We start from the raw sequence: 27840 nt of genomic DNA, 5'->3' as shown, positions 1-27840 counted from the left end.
GTGGGAGGCCCCGGTACACAACTGTGCAAGAAGACAAGTACATTAGAGTCTCTAGTTTGAGAAATAGACGCCTCACAAGTCCTCAACTGGCAGCTTCATTAAATGGTACCCACAAAATGCCAGTCTCAACGTCTACAGTGAAGAGGCGACTCCAGGATGTTGGCCTTCTAGGCAGATTGGCAAAGAAAAAGTCATATCTGAGACTGGCCAATAAAAGGAACAGATTAATATGGGCAAAAGAACACAGACATTGGACAGAGGAAGATTGGAAAAAAGTGTTATGGACAGACGAATCTAATTTTGAGATGTTTGGATCACACAGACGAACATTTGTGAGACGCAGAACAAGTGAAAAGATGCTGGAAGAGTGCCTGTCGCCATCTGTCAAGCATGGTGGAGGTAATGTGATGGTCTGGGGCTGCTTTGGTGCTGGTAAAGTGGGAGATTTGTACAAGGTAAAAGGGATTTTGAATAAGGAAGGCTATCACTTCATTTGCAACGCCATGCCATACCCTGTGGACAGCGCTTGATTGGAGCCAATTTCCTCCTCCAACAGGACAATGACCTAAAGCACACCTCCATATTATGCAAGAAATATTTAGGGAAGAAGCAGGCAGCTGGTATTCTGTCTGTAATGGAGTGGCCACCGCAGTCACCAGAGCTCAACCCTATTGAGCTGTTGTGGGAGCAGCTTGACCGTATGGTACGCAAGAAGTGCCCATCAAGCCAATCCAACTTGTGGGAGGTGCTTCAGGAAGCGTGGGGTGAAATTTCTTCAGATTACCTCAACAAATTAACAGCTAGAATGCCAAAGGTCTGCAATGCTGTAATTGCTGCAAAAGGAGCATTCTTTGTTGAAAGCAAAGTTTGAAGGACAAAATTATTATTTCAAATAAATGTTATTTCTAACCTTGCCAATGTCTTGACTATATGTTCTATTCATTTTGCAACTCATTTAATAAATAAAAGTCAGTTTTCATGTAAAACACAAAATTGTCTGGGTAACCCCAAACTTTTGAACGGTAGTGTATATATATATATATACAGTCAGGTGCATAAATATTGGGACATTGACAGAATTTTCATATTTTGACCTCTATTCACTACCACAATGGCTTTGAAATGAAACAAACAAGATGCAGACTTTCAGATTTAGTTTGAGGGTAATTACATCTAAATCAGGTGAACGGTGTAGGAATTACAACGGTTTCTATATGTGCCTCCCACTTTTTAAGGGGCCAAAAGTAATGGGACAAACTAAACAATCCTAAATCTAACTTTCACTTTTTAATACTTTGTTGGAAATCCTTTGCAGGCAATTACAGCCTGAAGTCTGGAACGCATAGACATCACCAGACGCTGGGTTTCATCCCTGGTGATGCTCTGCCAGGCCTCTACTGCAAATGTCTTCAGCTCCTGCTTGTTCTTGGGGCATTTTCCCTTCAGTTTTGTCTTCATCAAGTGAAATGCATGCTCAATCGGATTCAGGTCAGGGGATTGACTTGGCCATTGCATAACATTCCACATTTTAGCCTTAAAAAACTCTTTGGTCGCTTTTGCAGTATGCTTCGGGTCATTGTCCATCTGCACTGTGAAGCGCCGTCCAATGAGTTCTGAAGCATTTGACTGAATATGAGCATATAATATTGCCCAAAACACTTCAGAATTCATTCTGCTGCTTTTGTCAGCAGTCACATCATCAATAAATATAAGGGAACCAGTTCCATTGGCAGCCATACATGCCCACGCCATGACACTACCACCACCATGCTTCACTGATGAGGTGGTATGTTTTGGATGAGCAGTTCCTTTCCTTCTCCATACTCTTCTCTTCCCATCACTCTGGTACAAGTTGATCTTTGTCTCATCTGTCCATAGGATGTTGTTCCAGAACTGTAATGGCTTTTTTAGATGTTGTTTGGCAAACGCTAATCTGGTCTTCCTGTTTTTGTGGCTCACCAATGGTTTACATCACTCTTGTGAAGTCTTCTCTTGGTTGTTGACTTTGACACATATACACCTACCTCCTGGAGAGTGTTCTTGATTTGGCCAACTGTTGTGAAGGGGTTTTTCTTCACCAGGGAAATAATTCTTCTGTCATCCACCACAGTTGTTTTCTGTGGTCTAGCGGGTCTTTTGGTGTTGCTGAGCTCTCCGGTGCGTTCTTTCTTTTTAAGAATGTTCCAAACAGTTAATTTGGCCACACCTAATGTTTTTGCTATCTCTCTGATGGGTTTGTTTTGATTTTTCAGCCTAATGATGGCTTGCTTCACTGATAGTGACAGCTCTTTGGATCTCATATTGAGAGTCGACAGCAACTAATTCCAAATGCAAATGTCACACCTAGAATCAACTCCAGACCTTTTACTTGCTTAATTGATAATGAAATAACGAGGGAATAGCCCACACCTGTCCATGAAATAGCTTTTGAGTTGATAGTCCCATTACTTTTGGCCCCTTAAAAAGTAGGAGGCACATATAGAAACCGTTGTAATTCCTACACCGTTCACCTGATTTGGATGTAATTACCCTCAAATTAAATCTGAAAGCCTGCAGTTAAAGCACATCTTGTTTGTTTCATTTCAAAGCCACAGTAACAACAAATACCATATGGTTCCTACCTTAAATACCCCATCAGTACACAGCCGGACCACCACCAGCCCCGTCAGCGTCCCACAGCTCCACCTCTGGCAGTTTCCGGCTCGGTGAGCGCTAAGCTCCGCCTCCATTGCCAGGGTGCCCTGGTGAGCACGAATATGGTGCCTCCTCTACCCAGGTGTATTCCTTAAAGTGGCGGCTGTTATAAGTGCATTATAAGTGCATTGGATAGGTCTTTCATAAATTTCAGCTCCAGGCCCATGTGGACATTAATCTGGCACTGTCTGGATGGCAACTGGACGGTTACCGGGCAGACACACAAAACATATGCGTCTCATGGGAGTATCATGGGAATGACATGGGAGTGTACGTTATACTGACTTCTGTGCTCTTCTGAAGCGTGTGGAGATGGCACACCTGTTTCTGATGGATCTTTTACACCCAGTATGTGCGCTAGGGATGCTGGCCGGGAGCTTCACTCCTGAAAAGGGGGTGTGGCCGATCAGGGAGGAGGCGTATCCTTGTGACAACCCCCAATTTGTCACACTTGGGGGCGTGCCCAGCACTTATGGAGGTGCTGGGCTTCCCCCAAGCTCGCCTCTTACAGCGAATAGCGTACGGCATCTATTTACCAGGTGTGATCTGTCTCTGACACTTTTCTCACCCACGAGACACTGCAACCCACGAGTGGGGAAAGCTCAGGGCAGGCTGTTTTAGCAGTGCGCCGTTAAAAGGACAGGGCACATTTTGCCCTTTTAAAATCAGGCTGGGCCCGGCGCCCCTCTAAAACAGCCTTGCGGGAGCACTACAGTGGGTTGACGGTTGTGTCCGCAGACAGAAAAAGTGTGAGGCCAGCCCATCTGCATGCAGACACACAGATAATCGGCAGAGACGGGCGAATGCTCGCTTAGCATATAGTAGCAAGCTGGCTGCCCCGGGCCTGCCAGACAACAAAGCGGTAGTAGGTGTGTCTGACTCGTAAACAATGCCCTACATGTCTTATATATTGGGAGAACGCTATGGCATCAGTTTAGCCTAAAAAATAGTCATTGCCCTTCTTGAAACATTGGTACAAATACAAAAAAACAAGTTTCTATAAAAAGTTTCTGCCAATCTCAAGTGCCAGCACCAATATGACGATCCTAACCAGTGCTTCCGGCTGTGCTATATATCAAAATGTGAACTGTCATAATAGCGGCATAAAATAACACAATTACGTGCATGAAGTTCAACCTAAATCAGAAATCGGAATTTAGGGGGAGATGTATCAAGCAAGGGGGAGATGTATCAAGATAAGGGGGAGATGTATCAAGCCATGTAGAGAGATAATATGAAGAGAGAGAAAGTATTAACCAATCAGCTCATGACTGTCATTTTTCAAAGACAGCATATTAGGACAGTTAGGAGCTGATTGGTTGGTATTTTATCTCTCACCACTTTATCACTCTCCATGGCTTGATACATCTCCCCCTTAGACCTGGTTGATCATAGCAGTTAAAGTCGTAATTAAAATCCGCAGTTGGGCTTGGGAGGTTAGCCATTACAATGAAATGATGACATTGACCTCTATGATGAACAAAGACTATAAATCTTCAGCCGTTTACAGCAAGCTATTGTTGCTGTCCTCTGCCTGTAGCCTGCAGTGCGGATGCAATAGATCTCTGCAACTGCAGGAACAGATCACAGAACTTCTGGGTACCATGCTGTGATACTGACACGGCATAACACTCAGTACATTATTTTTTTTTTCAAAGAGATACTAACAGACATCCTTACAAACACATCACAGATCTACAAACTGCAACATGTTCCACTGATGTGATCCATTCAGCCACTGTAGTTAAGTAGCATGAACAAGTAGTTACTGTACAACACTTAACAAATAACAAGCTATATCATGTTTGAGCTCTTCATGTAACACTGTAATTGCTAATGGCATTATGTGTTGCACATCAAACCTTGATGATATCACATGCGGCCCCATTCAAATTAATGAAGGACGGTATGAGTTGTTTTTCCATCGTTCATTACATCGTTCTGAAGTGTACCCGCGGTACGATATATCAGTCTGACAGACAGACATATCGTCCCTGTACACATTGTCCAGTATGTATGTACCTTTAGACAAAAAAACGACTGCAAATGCGGATGTCCCCGGCATCCAGATTTACTACCATACGCTAATGCGAGTCCATCTACTGTAGTACGAGAGTATCCGTCCGTCTTCGTGCGTACAGTCGCATCACCCACTGTTTTTTCATCCACAGCGGCAACCCTCATCATAGTATTGGCACTTATGCCAGCCCCATTCTGGGTGCAAGAGATCAGAATCAGGCGTCCGAGCTCCGTACTTATGATTCAAACAAACACGAAAGGTATGACTATGCACCCACAACACTGCCACGTGAGATGCCGTCCAGTTCACGGACAGACTGATCCGGCCATGCACAGGAAAGACCGTCCGCTCTCCCATCCTCTGACAATGTGCGTAGTATGCCTGGTGCAGTACATGGGCAGTCTGCGTTTGCTGTTTGCGGTGTATGAGAAGACGTGATTATGACAAGAAATGTCCGTACCTAGGATTACAGTACCGGCTTTTGGACTTTTCTTTTTTTACGAAGTGGTCTCTGTTGCTTTCCTGGGGCAAGAAAATGACAGTTGATGCCTTGTGCTACCTGGCTCTGCCCCCCTGAGCTGCGTAACTGGAAATCGGTACTTTGCGGTTAAAGATTGCAGCCAAGTGGAGCAACAAAAAAGCACAGAGGTATACAACAAGACTCCACCAGATATCCTATCTAGCCGGTTTTCTGTGGCGGACGAAAATCATTGAGAAAGATCCTTTCTAAGCAATTCTTGGTGCAATACATAAATTTAAGACTCCAGATATTCAGTACTGTGGACTGCTGTAACCCAAATTATCAGTTAGGAAAATGGTATTGAAACATAGTTAATACAGATGTGTCCTCATACATCTAGCCTCCTTGCGTGTTAAACAGCCCCTCTACTTGCGCCATGCCGTCTTTGCGTGTATCTTTTTACCTTCAAATGCGTCTTATTTGCACAGCGAAATGCTACGTTGCAGTGTTACAGCCGCTGACACTGTAACATAGCATATTGCATGCAGATACACCCACAGTCGCACACAGAACATAGGCATGCTGCATATCATTTTAATCTGCAGAAGCTGCTATTCACTGTGCAAATAAGACGCATTTGAAGGTAAAAAGTTGCACGTAAAGATGCTCGGCACTACCGAGTTATGTGTAGTGCGACTTGTAACACACTGGGGTAAGATGTATGTGTATACATCTGTAGCATATGCAAAAAAATTAAAAATCATTGAAAAAAAAATATAGCAATAAAAGGTAGTTTCTTTAACAGCAAAGTACCGTATAGTCTTCATTAGGGCGGCATTTAGTCTTTTTTTTAAGTATGTCACATTTTCACACTTTTTAAAATGCTTCAAAATTCTATCATAGACTTTAAATCTTTTAATGTTTTTACAGATAACAACCTGCAGAGAGATTACTTCCACAGGGCGCAGCCCATCACCGTATACATAATCTACAGGATAGTACAGCTATTTACTGGGTCACACTGACCCATACCAGCAGTTACACGACTGATTTCTCCACTATAGTTGATGAAATTAAAAGGGTACATCCACTGTTATCTTACAGGAGTATAAAGAACAAGGGGTCTATTTATCAAGCAGTGAAAAGTGTGGAGAAGTTGCCAGCTCCTAACTATTACCTACCCTCCACCATGACCCCTCCCATCAGGTACAAAATGCTCTGCTCCTGGACTTACCACCTAATTGATGATTGCAGTCACCTGTGTTGAGCTAGTTAATTGATGAGAAGGGTGTTTCAACACAGGTGGCTGCAATCATCAATTAAGAAGGAAGTCCAGGAGCAGAGCATTTTGTACCTAATGGAACGGGTCATGTTGGAGGGTCTGCTATTAGACTGTACTTGATAAATGCTACTTCAAAGCTGATTGGTTGCTATGGGTAACTTCTCCACTGGTTCACTTCTCCACACTTTTCACTGCTTGATAAATACACCCCTAAGGGGTCTATTTACTAAGCAGTGTTAGGAGACAGAGTGAAAAGTGATAAGGTACCAGCCAATCAGCTCCCAATTGACATTTTTCAAACACAGCCTGTGAGATGGCAGTTGGGAGCTGATTGGCTGGCACCTTATCACTTTTCACTGCTCTGTCTCCTAACACTGCTTAGTAAATAGACCCCCAAGGGTGCTATGAACCAGCTTCAGTCCTTGTTTAAGCTTGCATTCATTGTGTCTGCCCAGTGACATAGGCGGTTTTTGACAAGATTGGGAGCAAAGATGCAAAAATAGGTGACCCAGGACCAGGTGTTTCAACATTTTCAGAAGTAATTTATCCTACCAGTATGCTTTTAGATTATGGGAGTAAACTCAGTCAAGATTATTACAGATAGAATATAAATGTGGAAATCAGTAGCAGGCTACAATCACACTGTGATTAGTTATACTGGGCATGTATGATGCCTACCGTAATCAATGTATACAAAAGTAAGCATACTGCAAAACTATGCATTAGGCAGAAATCATATCACACACCTTTACAAATAACCTCCTCAATGTCTGGTAAAGGGGAGAAGTTTACCATAGCGACCAATCAGCTTCTACTGTTTCATAGCCTATGCTAGCTAAATGATAGCTAGAAGCTGATTGGTTACTTACTATGAGCAACTTTTCCACTTTATCTCTCTCAAAGATGTGATGCATCTCCCCCTGGACACCTTAGCTGCATTTTTGTACAATGAAAAACACTTCCTATTTGGAGTGAGATAGTTAGGTTGGGTACAGAATGCTGGCACTTGGGATCCCGACGGCCAGAATCCTGACGTCGGCATACCGACTGGGTCACAATGCCGACAGATGAAGGTAAGTATATTACCCTTCCCCTGCACCTCCCTCCCACAGCCTAAACCTAACCCTCTCCCCCTAGTGCCTAACCCTAACCCTCCCCCTAGTGCCTAACCCTAACCCTTACCCTAGTGCCTAACTCTCTCCCAAACCCCAATACTTACTGTCGGGATGTCGGCAGTCAGGATGGCAGAACCGGGATTCTGACTGGTGTTGGGTTTCCGGTGCTGTCATCCCGATAGCTGGGATAATGACTACATCCCAGAGAGTTTCCATATAAAATAACTATTTTCATAGACATATACAGTAGAATACTCTTTTAGATTTGTTATTTTCTAATGTTGTATAGTATGTAGGGGAGAGGTAATTCCTGCTTCCTAGAGAAGTGTGTGGTTAGTTATAAACGTCTCCAGGTACTGTGCTTGTTGGCCAGGTGAATTACACTTTGCTAATATATATTAATATAGATCCACGTCTACATACAGGTTGTACCGCTGAGAAATACACTGCTAGCACTGTTCTAAATAATATTCCCATTTCACCTCATGCTTCATAATGGAGTACATACAGGGTCGTAGCTAGGGTAGTGCGGCCGATGCCATCGCACAGGGCAACACAAGTCAGGGGGCGCTGTTTGGGCCTGTCAAATTTCTGTTTATTATCATTCTCACTTGTAGCTTCCTCTTATTTCATCCCCAGCATCTCCTGGCCTCCCCTATCTCTTCCCTGGCCCTTCCCCATGAGGCCTTGGCCCTTTTTTGGGTGCATTATATCGCTTTGAAAAATGAGGGGGACGCCAATGCTCTTTCTGGCACAGGGCACCAAAAAGTCTAATTATGACTCTGAGTACATGACTTGACGCAAATTTTTATATATTTCCATTCAGGTCAATGTCTAATTTCAGTCAGCGTGCCAGTTCCCACTGTGTAATTAAAGGCAATAAAGCTGGGTTACTTTATAAATAAATTAAGTGTTGAGTAATTTTTCCATTTAGCGTCCATAGGGCCTGATTCAGTACTGGACGGAATTGCAAAGCTGCACGCAAGCTATAGATATAGGATGTATGCACGCAAGCTATAGATATAGGATGTATGCACGCAAGCTATAGATATAGGATGTATGCACGCAAGCTATAGATATAGGATGTATGCACGCAAGCTATAGATATAGGATGTTTGCATGTAGGCTATAGATATAGGATGTATGCACGCAGGCTATAGATATAGGATGTATGCACGCAAGCTATAGATATAGGATGTATGCACGCAAGCTATAGAAATAGGATGTTTGCACGCAGGCTATAGATATAGGATGTATGCACGCAGGCTATAGATATAGGATGTATGCACGCAAGCTATAGATATAGGATGTATGCACGCAGGCTATAGATATAGGATGTATGCACGCAGGCTATAGATATAGGATGTATGCACGCAAGCTATAGATATAGGATGTATGCACGCAGGCTATAGATATAGGATGTATGCACGCAAGCAGCTTTGCGATTCCGTCCTTGCAGATAAGGTAATGTAGCAGGAGGCATCACTCCTCCTGCTGCATTACTTATCCCAGCTGAGTTGTCCAACGCAGCATCAAATACTCTGTGGGAGCTTTGGACCGGCTAAGCGACCCATGGGGTCACGCAAGCCGACTGCCGCAGATGAGAGGAAGAGGCCAGGAAATCTCCGTCAGCCGGGAAACAGGCCATTGCTGCCCACAAACGTCAGCAGACGGTCAATCACTGACAGCCTGCTGCCGCTCTGCATGCGTTCACGCAGGACCCATACTGCACACGGGTCAGGCGCCTGCGCAGATTCCCGTGCACTGGTGAATAAGGGCCATAGTTAGTAAAACCTGTGAGTCAATATGAAACTTTCAATGATCCTAATACTTATTAGGGGTGAAGCAGAGCTGCAAGTTGATCTTGCAGAAGATCCTGTGATTCCTAGCTCTGCATGGTCCGTAGCCAAGCGGTGAGCAGCCTCCGGCGATTCAGTTATGCGCATCCCAGTCGCAACTCCGCTTGTGTCTAAAGTGACGTAACGGCTTGGCAACAGTGTGTCCGCGTGTAGGATAACTTGACTCAGGGCATACAGTCAGAATTGCCGGCTGCACTGAGCTGTGCACACAGAGATTTGTCTTATTGGGATGTAGTCGATATGCAGGCGGACGGGATGCCGTGCGTTGATATACCAACGCCGGAATCCCGCCGCCTGACAAAATGTTGACGCCGCTATCCCAAATGGGATCAGGATCCTGGCATCGGCATCCCGATTGCTGGAATCCGAATGAGGATCCGGGTAAGTATGCGTGGTCAGCCCGGGGAAGGGGGGGTTAGGTTTAGGGACCCCCCGGGGGGTAGGGGAATTAGGGATAGGCACCCCCTGGGGAGGATTAAGGATCGGCTGCGGGGAGGGGGGGTTAGTATTAGGCACCACGGGGGAAGGTTAGGCACCCCCTGGGAGTGTTAGGTTATGGTTTCTTGGCTTTTCTCTCAGATTAGCATCGTCTTTACGTAGCTATAACATGTACATCCACCAGTAGCGTACAGGGTGCACGTACATTGTGCTTTTATAACATTAGCATTGCGAAGTAGATGCAAATTGAATAAAATATTGAAAGATGCATGGCGCGGCTTTGCCGCATTTTTCATGGCATAGCAAACAGGGCTATTTGGAGCAATTTGAGGATAGGTATATGTGGACAAATTTGTATGGACAATTATCCTCATTTATTTCCGTACACGCAGTTTGTAAGGAGCCGCATCTACTGATTTTTCCCGAGCTGCAAACTCATCTTTTCACATGGACGCCCGTATCTCAGCCATTGGTCTGCGGGCAAGAAATGAATGTTTCTGGATGGCAACTGGACAACAACAATGTGAGCACACGTAAGAGAACCGTCTCATGGCTGTGTCAGCGTGTAGTCAGAGTTACACTTTCTACAGTCATGCGTACACACTCTACATGCCACAGTCAGATGGATCTCTTGCACCTACAGTAGCATGGGGTACAGGGCAGTGCTGGATTTCCCACTAGGCACATGAGGCATGTGCCTAGAGGCGCCACTAGCTGGCGGCAGGACAGCAGTCCCACTGCATCAGGGCTCTCCAGAGCCCCAATTCAGCCTCTGCTATTTGGACGCAGAACAAAGACTGCATCCCAATGATGCATCAACATTGGGTTCATATTGGGGAGAGTCTGGGAGCTTTTGCATGTGTGATCCATGAGCATAGAAGAGGAGGCTTTTAGCCTGCAAAAACAGGCAGCTGGAGGGGAAGAGTCTAGTTAGAATCCAGGTGGAAGGAGCAGGCGCCCAATAATATTGTAAACAAAAACTGTGGTGGTAGCTTAGATCAGCTTAATGACTTAGCACAGGTGCTTGTAAAGGGCAGGGTTTACACTGAACACAGAAAAAAGGGCTTCGCCCTCCAGCACACTGTAACAAAATCAACAAAAAATACTTAAATCCTACATAATAATAGAGATTCAGAGGTATTAGTTACATACATTTGCAAATATACGAATAAGCGCCAGGCCAATCGTCAAGGCTCCTCTATACTGGCGTCCCTAACATTAAGGGGTTCACGTCCGAGAAGCAGGGTACCCCAAAAAATTCCAGCCAAGGACCATCCCCGGCGCATCACACGAAAAGGGGAAAAAAGGTGATAGTGAAGTGTAAAGAATAGGTGTGTAAGGATAAATCAATAAGTGTTAATGAAATGTGAAAGAATTAAAATGACATAAATAATAAACAAACAATTAGAAAAGTGATAAAAATATTCTATGTGAATTAAGTGGTGATGCCATGAGAAAGGTCCAGCCAGAATAACCCTGGGGGCCCCAAACCCAAAAGCTCACCCCAAAATAATTATTGCTACATAATAGTAGCACCCACTCTGGGTCATATAATTACAAATTGGTGTACTGCATGATAACAGTACATGTATAAGCTGAGAGCTAACTCACCTTGGAGGTACCCCAGAAACCTCCACATGGCACTATAAGGATCAGCACCTCCTCCTAATGCTGACTCCCTTCATGCCTCTCAAGACTGCAAACAAAAAGTGTGGTGGTTGCTCAGATCAGCTTAATGACTTAGCACAGGTGCTGGAGGGCAAATCCCTTTTTTCTGTGCCCAATAATATTGTGCCTAGACCGTGTGTATAATCACATTGCCATTCTATCTGCAATCCATTCACATTCTGAACAACCATTATCTGTCAACTGGCCGCGAGTCCCGGCCCTAACCGCGGCCTGCGCTGCAAGTGTACAGGCGGTCGACTGATCGCCAGTACACACAGCACGGTGGACAGATATATCTGCAGATGATGGTTGTTCAGTGTGTATGACACTGACCGCGGGTCTGACACTGATCTGGCCGCGGGTCCCGCCCTAACCGCGGCCTGCGCTGCAAGTGCCCGGGCGGTTGACTGATCGCCCGTACACACAGCACGATGGACAGATATATCTGCCATCGGCTGTGCAGCACAGTCAACGCAATGTGTCTGTGAATGACGTCGCTCACAGACATATCGCTGGTACAAACTGACGGGCACACAATATATATTGGCAGATCAATCAAGTACGGCCCCAACCCCCTCACATGCGTAATCATGGCATCACGCACGTGATGTCGCACAAAAGGGGTGGGGCCAGCAGCACAGGTAAGTGCAGCTCTGACTGAGGTCCTGAGGACGCCTGGTCGGCTACACAGATTGTCTGGAACTTCCACAGGCACTGTACAGGCGATCTTGGCTGTAGGATGCCGTTCCAGGCATCCTGGCTGCAGAATTAAGGGGCATGGGGTAGCGACTGTGCACACCCCTAGTTACGGCTCTGGCCTTAGGCAATATATGAGACTAAGCTTTTCAGAGCTTGGCCCTAGCCCTGATTGCCTTGCTGCTATATGGAGAGTATGGCCGGAGAGGAATCCTTTATCAGTTACCTAATCTTTATATGAAAGACTATTTTTTAAGGATCTGAAAGTGCCGGAATTTCACTCACATTTCTAGATAGATGAATTTCCCTTTTGATCTGATAGCACTGAACCTTTTGGTGCAACTAATCCTACGCCTATCATTCCCTCCACATTTCTCCAAATGGATCCTAAATTCAGTTGGGTTTATTCCTGAATAATTCAGCATTTAGAACACCTGTAGGGAGTACAGAGAGTGCATCCTTCATAGTGACCAGTGATCCCCTATTTTGAGGTCTAACCAAGAGGCTGTGTCCAAAGCAAAGTACTAGACAGGATACGTGACATCCAGCTTGATGTGTATAAATGTTATGTTACACATTGACACTAACATCAGTCCATAGGCACAAGAGTTGCAGTTGTAAAATAAATGGGGGACTAGTATCTGCTTAATATAAGATTCATGCATGAGTTACCAACGGAATCGGTATGAATCACTGCCGGCCACATGGCAAATCCCTGTAGCGGCAGCTCGACAGAGGAGGAAATCCCTATCATCCCATGGTAAGTATAAACTAACCTAATTTTACCCCCTAACCCTTACCCTCCTTTAGGGTGCCTAACCTTAACCTCTCCCAGGGGGTGCCTAACCCTCCCTCCCCCTAGCCTAACCCTAACCTCCCAGGGGGCGTGCCTAACCCTAAGTCCCCCCGCAGGAGCCCTAAACCTAACCCCCCCCCTCCCCGCGGCTGTCCGCGCCCGGCATCCCTTCGATCGGGATGCTCGGCGCCGGTAAAATGACAGGTGTCTAGATTTAGACATCTGTCATTTAACCCTCGCCGGGATTAAGTAGTCTAGAAGATGGCGGTAGGCATTCCGTCCGCCGGCTTCATAAACGTATACCTTATCAACAGCTTACCCCACCCAGCTATTAAAAGTGCCTGTGATTACATATTACTCAGAATCATTTGGACTTGTTGCAAATCCTATGCACAAGTTTGTCTTTAATGTCACCAGTAAGATTTATTTTTCTTAGATGGTTCTTTTAACGGATGTCAAAGATTTAAAGATAGAAATGGTAAATTCAATTATCCGCGATAATCTCAATAAACTCAGAAAGATATAATCCAACATTTTAGTTTACTAGTTCTAAACTATGAACATAAAGTTTAGAACTAATGAACTGAAATTTTGGATTATATTCTATGTTTTAGTTGATTGAATTATGCTTGTGTTACATTAGATTGGATAGAAATTCATTTTCACATGGCACCAGAGATTCTTTATGGGTCTGGACCTATTCACAATTAGATGTGGGCTTATCTCCAGACAAGCCTTTTAGGAGGTGTATTTTTTTTGAGTGCTAGAGGGCTGGTATAAGCATACAACATGAAGATGCTGGCACCAGACTATCAAGACACTTGTGATTGGCAGATTGCATATTGCACCTTTCGGCTGATTGTACTTAGATTATTCGCACAGCAGATACATTGTGTGAAGTTGTGGCCATCTATTTACATTACTTAACTGACATATCCATATGGTCTACTTCAGGAATACAAAAATATCTAAAAAAAAAAATCAAATAGAAACAAGTAATTAATTCAACTTAATTTGAATTTGTGTTTGTTTTGAAAATGTGACTTTAGAATTTATTAATAACTAAAGACACAAAGGGTATATTTAATAAAGGTCGATTTTAATCGATTTACAATTAATCAAAATTGATCCAACATCGATGTTGTGTTTCTAGGACTAAATCACACATCTACTAACAGACAATTTTTTATTTGTTTTTTTTTTAAGCATTAGTAAATGTGTGATTTAACCCCAGAAACACAAGATCAACGTTGATGAATTTTTAACTATTTTTATCTATTTTAAATCAGACAAAATTGATTAAAATCGACCTATAGCAAATATACCCCTTATAGTATATATGGCACTTCATTATACATTACTTTATTGTGTATAAAATGTGTAATATGACTTTATCATTTACTACTAACACTGTCAATCCACATCTCTACGCTACCTCTGCACTTTCCCTAGGCTGTTGTTGGTGCAAATATGCACACGCCTGGGGGATATGACACGGTTTTGGTACTGGATACACCTTGAGATGCATCATACTGGACACATGCATGTAATATTCAATGGGCGGAATTCAATTGATTTCGCGGCCCGCATCTCCCGTCTAAAGTGACAGCAATGCAATTGTGCCAGCTTTTCACGCTGGTCGCGCCGCCCATAGAGGTCAGGTTTAGCCGCGTAAAGCAGCTAAACCCGACCAAAGTGCTGGGCGCGATCGCGAAAAGTGATTTTGAGCGCCCAAACATGTCACTTTTCGCACATTTCAGCTCTCATCCCCCAGGGGCTGCGAGCTGAAATGTAGCGCTTGGCAGCTGATCGCGCCCGACTGGAGCAAGAATAGAATAGCTCCGTCGGGCGCGATAGGGGATGAAAAGAATTGAATTCCGCCCTATGTGTTATATTAGGAGGGGGCCGTGTGCAGACTACTCCGTGTGGGCCCACTCCTCTCTGTGGTGCAGTAAGCTCTGACATTGGCACCATGGTAATGGGGACACCTCTACTGTGCATGTGCAGGTCTCCGGTAATATGGAGCCTGTGCCTTGGTACCAGGGACACCATTTACTGAGCATGCGCAAATCTCTGGGAAAATGGGCGCCGCGCCATTTTCCCGGTGATTTGTGCTGCTACTGCAGCGCCGACACGGGACTCCGGAGAGTTAAGTATTAAACGTGTGTAGGCTGTACGGTGTGAGCCAATGTGCGCCACACACCCTGCACCCATTATAGATACGCCAATCTGTGAGAGTGGAAGCGGGTGTCCAAAGCACTGTGGGGCATAAGAAGCTGTAGAAACAGTATCAGTGGTGGATGAGAGACACCCGGTAACAGAAACCGGCTGAGGAGGAGAGAGGCAGACAGAGGGATAGGCTGAGAGACAGAAAATAGAAACATATTTGATTTAAATTAATAAATATAATATACACCGAGGTAATGCCAGGCGCAACAGCTAGTGTATGTTTATATATATATATTTATTTACCCCCCTCAATATATATATATATATATATACACAGTGTATGTATATATGTTATTTTAATGTCTAAAGTGTGAACCTGCACTCTTGTTTGTTTGATATACATGTACTGTATTAAAACCATAGGGGCCTGAAATACCTGGATTAATCTATTTTCCGTTTAGAGTTACAATCTACTTCATTTTGCCTGTAAAATCACTGCAGCTTTGAATTTAGCGACTAAATCGACGAAAAATCTTGCGCCTCGCAGGTTATTACATTTACCCCTTTTTTTTTAACCTGTGTGAACGTTTTGGTAACTACAGCGTTATTCATACAGTAGGTGTTACATAATGCTAGCAGATTCCACCAGCTAACATTTTTTTTGTTTTATGTGTCTTATGGGAGCAAACTGGGTTAATACTGGGGTAAGGTAATAATGCATGGCAGACAGTACAGGTAATAATCATGTGCCTATCACATGCCTTTTGTGATACACAGGTGTTATTTATTATGCTACTTCATGAAGCATACAGAGGAAGCATCTGTTTCCCAAGAGGTTCTGCATCAGCTAAGGCTAACATATCACCTTCAGCTCCATCTATGGCTAATATATATATATAATTTTTTTCTCGCCTGAGGTTCTGCTGGGCCGAATATCATCTACTTAGCAGCCCAGTCACATATCTCTCTGCCTTCCCGACTAACTCACCGCTTGTTACCACATCTCCCTAATGCACAAAGAGTATACTGATTTTTCCCAAGCATCCACCATGCAGACCTTGGTTCCCAGGAAATAGCAGTACAAGGGCAAACTCCAAGCCAGGCAGAAAAGCAAAGTAATAAGGAGGTCAGCAGCACCGCTGCTCTCCATCCATGACAGTGGGTCCCAGAACCCTGCAATGCTGTGTGACATGCACAGCCCACCATGCATCATAGAGCAAGCACTGTAACACGAGACATCACATGCAGGTCACATCATGCATGCAGTACTATACATGGGAAGGTACCTTTTATCTAGGCAGGCAATCCACTCTGCAGATGAGGTAGAATGGGAAGAAGCGTGTGCAGCAACCATGTTTGCACCACTGCCAGCTCAGTCTTGCACAAATCTGTCTGCACAGCTTGCAAAGTACTATACTAAGAGGCTAAATGCTGAGATCTAGATACTAAGAGCAGTTTCAAAACTACAGATCTTTTTCCCCTTTTGCAACCACTAGATCAAATTTCATGTAATTAAAAGGCTGCTCTGCTCCTGTACGTTACATAGTAACATCTGCACTGACAATACAGCAGACAGGAGCTGTACAATAGGCTGTCACTACAGAGCTGCAGCAGACCCAACTCTGCTGGAGAGATAAGGGAGAATAAGGGAGGAGGATGGTCTGAAGCTGCAAGCATTGGCTACAGCACCTCACACAGTACAATCTTTTCCAATATGACTGTACAAATGGATTTGCTTTTTCACTTAGCTAACAGGCAGATGTAAAGACATGACTTCCAGGTGCTATAACAATACAGCGTATCAGTGTAAATCACACACAGTGTTTGGGATGTGTAAGCGTGTGCATGAATGGAGTATATTTTGCAGATTTTAACTGTTTATTGTGGACATTACAGCAGAGGTGATTTGTGTGATCAGTACTGAGATTTAGAAATTCCTTTTAGGTATGTAATACTTATTTTACACCAGAGCTAAAACCCGGTTTATTGCAGGGTTAACCCAGGTAGCTCCTTGGTGTAAAAGGGGAAAGGGTTGGATTGCCGGGTCGGGTGACCTGCCAATCCAACCCAGGTAACTGGCAGGGTTTAACACGGGAATAACCCGTGAACCCCTGCAGTGTAAACGGCGCAATCCGGGTCAGGGTGACCTGGATCGTGCCGCATGCCTGGTGATTGGCCGGCTCCAGTGGCGCTTGGAGATGACATCATTCCAATCGTCCACTTCAACGCCAGAAAAGCTGGGTCTATGCAGACCCGGCTCCGGTGTGAACGGCACCGACTCAGGAATATCCTGGGTCGGCGCCGGGGAAATTGTCTGATCGAACCTCCGGGTCAGTCCCGGAATTTCGGTATAAAAGCGGTATAAGTTAAGGGCCCCATTTAACAACGAGACATATCCCCTTTAGAACTTGATAAAGTGCTTATGTCCTCTTTTCAGTATTTAACAAACAGTGATAAACTAAGCTTCCCTCTGTTACTCTGTATCGCTTACAGCATCTATAGATGGTGAGAGCTATATGCAGCACAGCCTTTCTGGCCTCAGCAAAAGCCATCTAGGCGCTGGCAGGAAACTGCCATGCACATGCACAGACTGACCGTCGTGCATGCACATATCTATTGCTATAAAGCTCAGCCAATGACAGCCTGCGGCCGCCGCACCTTTCTACTGTTTGCGGGGGGTGGGGCGAGATCACTAGTGGTAGCCACGGACTGGTCCATCTGCCGATTGCCCACAGTTTCCATGTTCAGAATGTCAACATACTGTCCAACATCCTGCTGTTACATTGAGATTGATATGAACATATCACACCTCTGCATGTAACCTCTTCACAGGTCAGGCTTTTCCCCACTCATCACACATGCTCAGGGGAAGGTAGAACACTCTTTAGGGCCGTATTCAATTGCCGGCAAAAAGCCGAGATCGGTGAAAAGTTTCCACCGATGACGTAATTTCGCCAGGCGGAAACTTATCCCCGTATTCAATTGCAATTTCTGCCTGTGCGAAAAGTCTGCGCCTTGTAACCAGCGGAAAAGATTCGCCTGTGAATGGAGGCGGAAAAAAGTGCAGAATTGGGGGTTTGGGGTGCAAAGTTGCGGCAACACCCCTGCAGCCTTGGTATGGTCCCCCAAAGGTAAACTGCGTAAAGAAAAGTTTAAAAATTACTTTAGATCACCCCAAAAAAGTACTTTAGTTTTGGGGGCGAAAAGAAACAAAGTTGGGGGACAAACTTAAAATCTAACGGAATCGACTCCAGGGGGTCTCCCAAGTATGCCCAAGCTGTTTTTTGGATTGCAGGTGCTTGCTGAAGCTGCGTTTTTTGAAAAAAAAAAGGCACCTTATCGATTTTTAACCATGCTTGCATCGATTTTCATGTGCCCCAAATTTGCTGGGACTACTTTTTTTTTTTGCTAAAAATACTCCTAAATACTCTTCTTCACCACTTGTGCAAAGACGCTAAATAGCACCAATTGAGAGCATTTAAGCACCCCAAATACCTCCAGCAGGGCTATTCGGGGGTATTTATAGTGATCCCCCATGTCAGTGTATCTTTTGGGGGGTGTCAGGCTGATTTCCCCAAATCTGACAGCACTTTTCACCTGTTTGAGTTTCGCCGGGATGCGTTTTCGCGTCCTTTGCAGTTGAATAGGGCAAATAGCGGTGACGAGAGCCATACTTTTCCGCAGCCAAAACTGGCGATGACGGCGAAAACTCTGGCATGCGAAAAGTCCGGGACTTTTCGCCGGAAATAAAATACGGGCCTTAGTGTTAACATTTTAATTTATAATGAACATATTTTAAGTATGTTTAATTATATGACCATAACCACTGTAACTTACCAATGCTGCCATGCAAACTGCTGATTCGCTGTTTCAAATCTGACACTGCCTGACTTTAAGCTGGGTCCATAACATTACAGTGCATGAGATCACATTTGTTTAACTACACGATTTCCTGAGCTGTGTAGTCAACTGATCTGAAATCCATCTTTATTAATGCTAAAGTGATACACAGTGGAATGCCATATAGCTCCATAATGTGATTGGCAAAGCTGTTTTCAAATCTCCCACTGCCAGGCTGATGTGATAAGTTATTCTCAGCGGTTCACACGTCACTTCTGGTGATGGCACCTAATTCCAATTTTGTGCTGTTTTTCATTGTTGGAGTTGGACGTATCAGCTGTTATCATTCAGCTTTTCTCCCTTAGTATCAGTGTCTTGTCACTTGTATTTGTGCAATAAGTTGTTGCATAATTAGCTTGTAATTTTAGATGGTTAATATGGTTAAGCTATCAAGATAAACTGTGCCATCAAGTGAGATCCAGCTACACTGCAAAAATTGTTGCACAGACACAGTGAGCCTATATATTCAGTGAAATGCGTTGAGGCTCCTCTGGGATACTCATTACACTGTTGTTGTATAAACTTTGGAGGATCTTTTATGGCCAAAGACTACACCTTCGATGTAACCTAATGTAATCATTTAAGATAAGCTATATGGTTTGTTTGAGGGTTTATTTATCTATATACACAGCCCATTGTAGCTTTTCCTTACAATTAAAATACTTTTTTTTATAATATTATGCTATAGTGATTATCTTTTGTTATGTAATATCTGAGATTTTAAATGACTGTCTCATAGGGGAATAGTGGTTGGAATGTTTTAGAACCATATACAGATTATCTGATGTGCCTTTTCTGAATATATACATAAGATGCTCTTATAAATAATACCCGTGGAGAAGTGATAAGGTCATTAGACCCACTAATAGATGGTGGCATTCCCCAGAGCAATGAAACGCGTAAGCACTGTTATAATATACTGTCTATAGAGCATCCACTATTACCAGCTTGTCATTAACCATATACGGATTTCTGACATACGTCAACTTCCTTTGTTGGCACCTGCATTCTATACCTCCATCGTTTCGTAAGGGCTACAAACAATTATTATACACGTCTCCGATTGGAACATTGTGCTGTACTCACCGTAGCACAGTGTGCTTTTAATCCTCAAAGGAGCACAGCCAGGGCTCAACAAAGAGGCATATCTTTGACCTGATCATCGCTTGGCTCACCACCATGGGCAGTGTGTACTTTCAATACCTGGTAACAACTACTGCCCATGTGAACAATTTGTATATGTCAGGTATTTATTATTGGTGCTGTTCCAGTAACATTTATATTTTGCTTATGTACTGTAGATTACTATTGGTCTAGCATAGTCCATCAGGTGTATGTCTTATATATTCTGTTATTCACACATTTTTAATGTTTTGTTTCTATGTAGGAATAAAAATTGCAAAAATGTAAATATACATGATTCTTTATACAATTCCACTCTCACCTCTTTCTAATATTAATTTCTACTATACTCATAGCACTAGCAACTTTTGTTTTTAGTTTTTTGACTTGCAAGGTACAGTACTGTATGTACCTTGACAGCATAGCAGCTGTTAGGCACTATTATTAACAATACATTTGAATATTCTCTATGCTTGTGCACCTAGGACCATCATCACAGACCCTCTAATAAAGGGCCTGATTCAGTAGTGCACGCAAATACACTGCAGATCGCAGATTCACGATCATTGGGAATCTGCTCGTACGCAGGACCCATTCTGTGAGTGGGCAGAATGGGTCCTGCATAGTCGCACGCAAACCCTTGAATGCTTCTGCCTGATTGACAGCCAGAGGCTTTTAATGGGCAGTACGGGGGCGGCCGGAGTTCCTGGAAAAGGGGGCGCGTCCGCACCGTCTTCCGGGAGTGGCTAGCCCAGGATCTGCGTTGATCAACACAGTGTCCTGGGCCCTTTTCGGGTGCACTATTGAATGTCCCTATTTAAAAATGGGGGATGGGGGGTGGCGCCAATACTCTCTCTGGCACAGGGCACCAAAAAGTCTAGTTACGGCTCTGCTGCAGGTAATAAGTCAGTCAAATCAGATAAAATCTGGATTTTATGTATAAAATAGTGGACTGTGGCCCTCATTCAGAGCCGCTCGTTAGCGGCAGTACGCTCGTTCCGAGCGATGTTTGCACATCTGCGCATGCGTACGGTTTTTAGTACGCATGCGCGAACCAGTCAGTGCGGCCGAAAATCGTTGGTACGCAATATAGCGAGGGCCTGCTATTTTGAGTGACAGAATGAGGCGTATGTGGGTGGTAACAGGGGAAGGAGCTTGAAAATGGGGAGTGGAGATCCGAACGCAGGCGTGCTTAAAGGTCAAAACGGGCGTTTTATGGGTGTGTATATTTAAAACAGCAGCGTCATTGACCACGTCACTGGGTTATTTTATAGCCAGAACTGCTCGCAAATTTGTGGTAGCAAACACCAACCACAAGAATAGCGAGCAGTTCATACGCTGGTCGATGTACTCGATTAATCTAATAAATAGCGGACATGACGTATGGTGCGAGCGGCCAGGGGGCGTTTTTAACAAATAAACGAGCGTATGTTTTGCACGCTCGTTCAGACTTAGAGGTGTGAACAGACTGCAATGTGCGTACGGATCATTTGAATAGCCACCCCTTGTTTTTAAACGAACGACCACAAATAGCGAACGGCTCTGAATCAGGCCCTGTATTCCGTATCACTTGACTCAAATTCAATTCAACAAGGCTTCTCTCAATAAAAATACATATTTTATAGACACAGACACTTAACATATCTAAAATATACATATCATATAGCAAGTATGCAAATGTGTTATAATAAAAAAAAATACATGAAAATAGCTTGAAATAATACCACTTTTGGCTGCAATATTCAATTTAGTAGTACAGGTTGAGTCTCCCATATCCAAATATTCTGAAATACGGAATATTCCGAAATACGGATTTTTTTTGGCTTGACTGAGATAATGAAACCTTTGATTTTTGATAGTTCAATGTACACAAACTTTGTCTAAGGCACAAATTATTACAAATATTGTATAAAATTACCTTCAGGCTGTGTGTATAAGGTGTATATGTAACATAACTGAATTTTATGTATGTACACAAACTTTGTTTGAGCCACAAAATTATTGAATATATTGTATAAAATGACCTGCAGGCTGTGTGTATAAGGTGTATATAACACATAAATGCATTCTGTGTGATTATTGGGTCCCATTCCCAAGATATGTCATTATGTTATGCAAATATTCCAAAATACGGAATATTCCGTTATCCAAAATACCCCTGGTCCCAAAGTCTTGGTGTTTTTTGTTTCACCCATCTTACTGTAACATATTTAAAGTAAATTTCAATAAAACTTTCAGCACTCTAATAGGATTACAATAATAAAACATGTTAAGGTGAGGTCAATGGTTACCATTTTCTCATTGTTTTCAGGTGTATATAGGACTCAGTAATGCATACATAATACAGTACATACAGGGCCTGATTCGGCACGGATCGCAATTGCAACCACGTATGCAGATCGGCCGATAGTGCGTACTGAACATGCACAGAATTGCGTTCGCACTGCAATCACACGCGCAGATATAAAGCCATCACAGACTGAGCGACAGGACGTCAGCAGTTGGGGGTGGTGATGGGGGAGAGGTCAGAGTAATGCAGGCGTGCCTGTCCGTTTGAACGCTGTTGCATGGGCATGCATTAATTAACCACTGCACCGGCATACGCAGCCTGAGTACTCACTGCGTGCGATGAGACATGCAGTTTCTGAGACAGGTCAGAGCTGCTGTAATTGTGCGTGAGGGTCTGCTGTTACTCGATGCTATCGATATATATGCAGGACTGCGAGGTATTACTGATATGAGAAAGCGATAGTGGGCGTCTCTATGCTGGCTGAGCGGTCGCAGACAGCATATTTCCACAGCAGAATTGCGTGCGATTACTCAGCTGCAATAGCGATCCATGCTGAATCAGGCCCACAGTACGTAATAGAGACAAGCACATACTGTATGTACTGTACTGGCAGAGACAGGACCACGGACAGCGATATACAGTATATAGCGACATGACATTCTATGTACTATTCTGATCAACTCTGATAAACCACTATACTAACTAAATAACTACATAAATGAGTATTACTTCATTTCTATTTGCTGCATTTATCTGATTTCCTTACACGTTCTAATTAAATTAAGTTTTCGAGGAACCCATACATATATCTTGACTTCTATAGTTTTAAATAAAAATAAGCAAATAGCCCAATTGTACTGTAGTATGGTGAAACCATTAATAGGTATTTGCAGTATGACATAAACAGATAGACTTAATGTGCTGTGCATGCTGTATACAGCAATAAAACATGTGGACTAAAAACATATCTGATGCATGGTACATGATACATTGTAATTACACATGGAATGGGTAGTAAAGTACAGTACATAGCAGACACACATTTTCCAAAATCTACTTTAGTTCTATTTTAACTAAAAGTTTTGTGACTTCATGTAATTTTGGATGACATTGTGAATGTGAATGCCCTCATTCTAACCCACTATTACATGCTCTTTCCTCCCTAGCTACCCCATCTGTGTTACGCCTGCTTGTCTGCCCCTCCCCTTTAGAATGTAAGCTCTCACGAGCAGGGCCCTCTTCCCTCATGTGCTTCTCCTAACACTTTCTTCTATTCCTTACAGTGGCAAACACAGGATTTCTAGAGAGGGGGTTCCAAATGCTTGATTTAAGAGCAAGTGTGGCCAGTTCATGAAGAGGGCATAATTAGCACTTAACCAGCTTTACTATGTGTCCTAGAAAGTATAGTGTATGTAATAATTCTGATATATAAAGGACCAGCGAACACATCATGCTATTTTATACGGACGTAGGGCTCCATTCCAGAGCATTGGAGCTAGTCTGGGAGAGCAGCAAAAGAACCTTGCACTACCCTGAACATATATGTACAGATTGGTCTCCTTATGCACTGGATAGTATATTATTATACAGTAATAATAATTGCCCTTATATATTGTCTATACCAGTGCATCCCTAACAGTACATGTAATACATATCTCCTTGTTGGTGCACAGGGGTATTCATCACTGGCTCACAAATTTTAAAAGTTCAGCAGGTGGTGCTAATTATTCCATTTGTGACACTGAGGGGATCTTAATAACAAGCAACTTTAGTATTATATGCTATTTCTATTGTTGTCATCGTGGAGTGAGCTGGGAGGGGGGTTTCCAGGCAACTGGAAACTTCCCCTGCGTTTGCCTATGCCTTTCTCCCCGCAAGGGCATCTAACACTTGATTGCTGACTCCCTGCTGCTTATTTTGAGTGTTATGATCGCTAATGCAGCAATGTGTATATACCATGTCCTTGTCCTATACTGTATTGTACTGTAAGTCAATGGTTTCTTGTTCACTTATTTGTTTATGTACATTGTAAGGCACTGCGGAACACTTGTGACGCCATATAAATAAAGGATAATAACAATAATAATGCTTACACTGTGATCATGATATCTGAATGATCGGATCATAGTGTCACAGAGCAGTTGTTGGTGCCACAATTACATTTAGGGACTAGCCTCCTGGAGCTGGGCAATGGTGGCATTTCTGTTCATCCGTTAGTAGACATAAGACCCCTGCCATTGCCTAATAATGCCTAGTTTTTTAAGAGGGTAATCCAGCCCCAGTCTTTGCTATTCATGTGCTATTTTAAACTATGAGCCAGCCATCCTGGGTAGGGGGGATTGTGGATGCAAACATGCACACCTACATATGTAAGCCAATGACTGTATAGACCTGATTCCTTAAGAACACTGTGCCAGATTCTGGGCTAGTTCAGCCCCTGACTTACCCTGTTGTTGGATTATAAGTCTAACGTGATCTGAAATGTTCAGTGTTTTTACTGCCAGTTTATTGAACTTGTCTCTGTGAACCAGAATTCTGCATCCTGTACTCTCCTTGGCTGCTTTCTTGTGTTTTGACCCCTGGCCTGTGGATGACTAATTATCTGGCTAATAACTGGCTCATAACTCCTGCCTCTGGACAACTACCTCTGCGGCTATTGACCCATGACTCTTGGATGACTACCTCTCCGGCTATTGACCCATGACTCTTGGATGACTACCTCTCCAGCTATTGACCCATGACTCTTGGATGACTACCTCTCCAGCTATTGACCCATGACTCTTGGATGACTACCTCTCTGGCTATTGACCCATGACTCTTGGATGACTACCTCTCCAGCTATTGACCCATGACTCTTGGATGACTACCTCTCTGGCTATTGACCTATGACTCTTGGATGACTACCTCTCCGGCTATTGACCCATGACTCTTGGATGACTACCTCTCCGGCTAGTGACCCATGACTCTTTAATGACTACCTCTCTGGCTCTTACCTCATGGCTTTCAGATGTCAGACTCTCTGGGGCCTGTTCAATTGTTGAGGGAGGATGCGAGCAAAAACGTGCGAGAAACCCGTGGCTAGGGCGCCCTAACTAGGACTTTAGACGAGTTTAGCCATTTTACACAGCTAAACCCAGTCTAATAAGGCGTGAAGAGGGCGATAATTAATGAGCACCCAGAACAAATCATTTGCAAAACTGGGTGCTCATTAATTATCGCCGCCCACGCAACAATTGAATCGCCCCCTCTAGCTATAGTTCCCTGGCTATTCATTGGACTTGCTATTACTTTTTATTGCACCTAATGCTATTTCTGTGCACTCCCACCATTGATTTGCACCAGTCCAGTAACCACAGCACAATGATGTATTACAGCTTTGCCCCCTGAGTTCATTATTTTACAAAATTTCCCCTGAGAAGGTTCCTATTCTTCAATATTGATCAACTAGCACAGTGTAATTCCTCTTATTATGTACATTAGCCATGGATCTTTCTATCTATTTTCATTACATATAATTTCAAAATTAACATTCACTGAGTAGAGTACACCGTCACTGACATTTACAGATATCTATAATTATCCAGTGTTAATCTTTTGTCTTAAGTTTGCTTTGTCAAATGCCATTGTATTCTCATCCTTGGATGTATGGTGATTACTATGTCTGACTGATAATAAATAATGTAAAAAAAAAACCCAAAACATTACGTTTATTGAACAGATGTGACCTAAATGCATGACACACATTATAATTAAGTTCAATCCACTTTTGCTTATTGGTATTGTACTACTCACAAATCCTTTTGGATATTAATGAAATTACACATACAGGGGTCTAGTTACTAAGCAGTGTTAGGAGACAGAGTGAAAAGTGATGTCTGTGATAAGGTGCCAGCCAATCAGCTCCCAACTGTCATTTTTCAAACACAGCCTGTGAGATGACAGTTGGGAGCTCATTGTCTGGCACCTTAGCACTTTCTTATTACTTTTCACTCTGTCTCATAACACTGCTTAGTAACTAGACCCCTTAGTTTCACCTGCTCAGATGTAAAGATTCCCTGGAATTGATTTTTAAAGATTGGGAATTATGCAGTTTGTGGATGGTCTACACCAGTAACAGCTTGTATGTACAGTATGTGTGCATGACCAATTGTGATGTAATTGTTTAATTAGGGAGTTGGCTGTTGTGACATATGTTTGGAAGTAAAGTTTACAGTAATTCATTAACTCTCTTTGTTTTCATGCTCTCAGGCAGCGCAGTGATGAGATAAGTAGCTGCTGCAGAACCAGTTTCCTTGGAGATCGCTGTTAGTGGAACTTCACACTGTCAAACAGAAATGTGTCCGTGGGGCAGGTTTATCCTGGAATACACAGATATGACATCAGCCTGTGCTGTACACTGACACCAGAGGAGACCTTTAGTATCTGAATAAAGATGGCATCCCAGCATTAACAGTATTATCAAAATGTCTTCTTGGATTTGCATTATGTATGTCCTGGCCAAATATTTAACTTAACATCACTTTTGATACTCTTACATTTCAGGTGGATTGGGGCATCTACTACCTACTATCAATTAATTTGGACACACTGAGAGATGAGGCCGACAGGTTGACATCTCATGAATATTGGCCTGCCTTTACGTGCATTGAAGACCAGAGCATATGTCCACTTCAGGGCATAATTTTAAAGGTTAAACGGAGGGGACGAGTACAAATTACTCAGGCACGGGGTTGTTGAAGCAGCCCACCTCCTCCTAACTTTCAGCAGCAGCCTCTCTCCCCAGCACATGCTGCTGTGTGCTGGGCTGCCGTGGGTCCAGAAGGGCTATTGCCACTCAGCACACCAGCAGTCTCCTCTCCTGCACCTGATATGCAAGGGTGGGGAGCAATCACACTGATTCCACCACCCCGTCTTCCCGAATCGGCCTCTAACTGAGGGGCGTATAGTACCCCCCTGTGTGGAAAGTGGCATTGCATCTCGTCACCGCCAATAAACAAAAATTGTTAGGCTTTATTTTGGAGGGGGCATGGCTACGCCTGCACAATTAGTACAGTACCCGAGCTTAGCACTACCCTCTAAGGCCCTTCACACACACAATCAGAGCCGGCCCTAGCCATTTTGGTGCCCTAGGCAAAATTTTGAGTAGTGCCCCCTAGCAGATAATCCCACCATGAATCTAAGGCCCCCATTTATCAACGAAGCATAACCCCTTTAGTGATCTTTAAAGGAATTATGCCTTCTTTTCTGGATTTAACAAACAGCAGTAATCAAAGATTACCGCTGTTTGTCAAGCATCGCTCTTGCTATCTTTTAGATGGCGAGTGTAATGCG

The 27840-nt window shown here is 43.5% G+C and overlaps 1 long non-coding RNA gene across 1 annotated transcript in view; it reads left to right on the top strand.

Annotated features, from left to right (window-relative positions):
* LOC148543360 (uncharacterized) overlaps positions 1 to 26940 on the top strand; it is a 177957-nt gene extending 151017 nt beyond the window's left edge. The window contains exon 4 of the long non-coding RNA XR_015877776.1: positions 26758 to 26940. This is a non-coding gene — a long non-coding RNA (uncharacterized LOC148543360). The remainder of the gene's footprint in view (positions 1 to 26757) is intronic.
* The last annotated feature ends 900 nt before the right edge of the window (positions 26941 to 27840 follow it).

Source organism: Taudactylus pleione, unplaced genomic scaffold (genome assembly GCF_031769625.1).
Source record: "Taudactylus pleione unplaced genomic scaffold, aTauple2 ptg000004l, whole genome shotgun sequence".
NCBI classification, from domain to species: Eukaryota; Metazoa; Chordata; class Amphibia; order Anura; family Myobatrachidae; genus Taudactylus; species Taudactylus pleione.
Note: the sequence above shows the minus strand (reverse complement) of the source record. Positions and strands in the feature narration are given on the sequence as shown.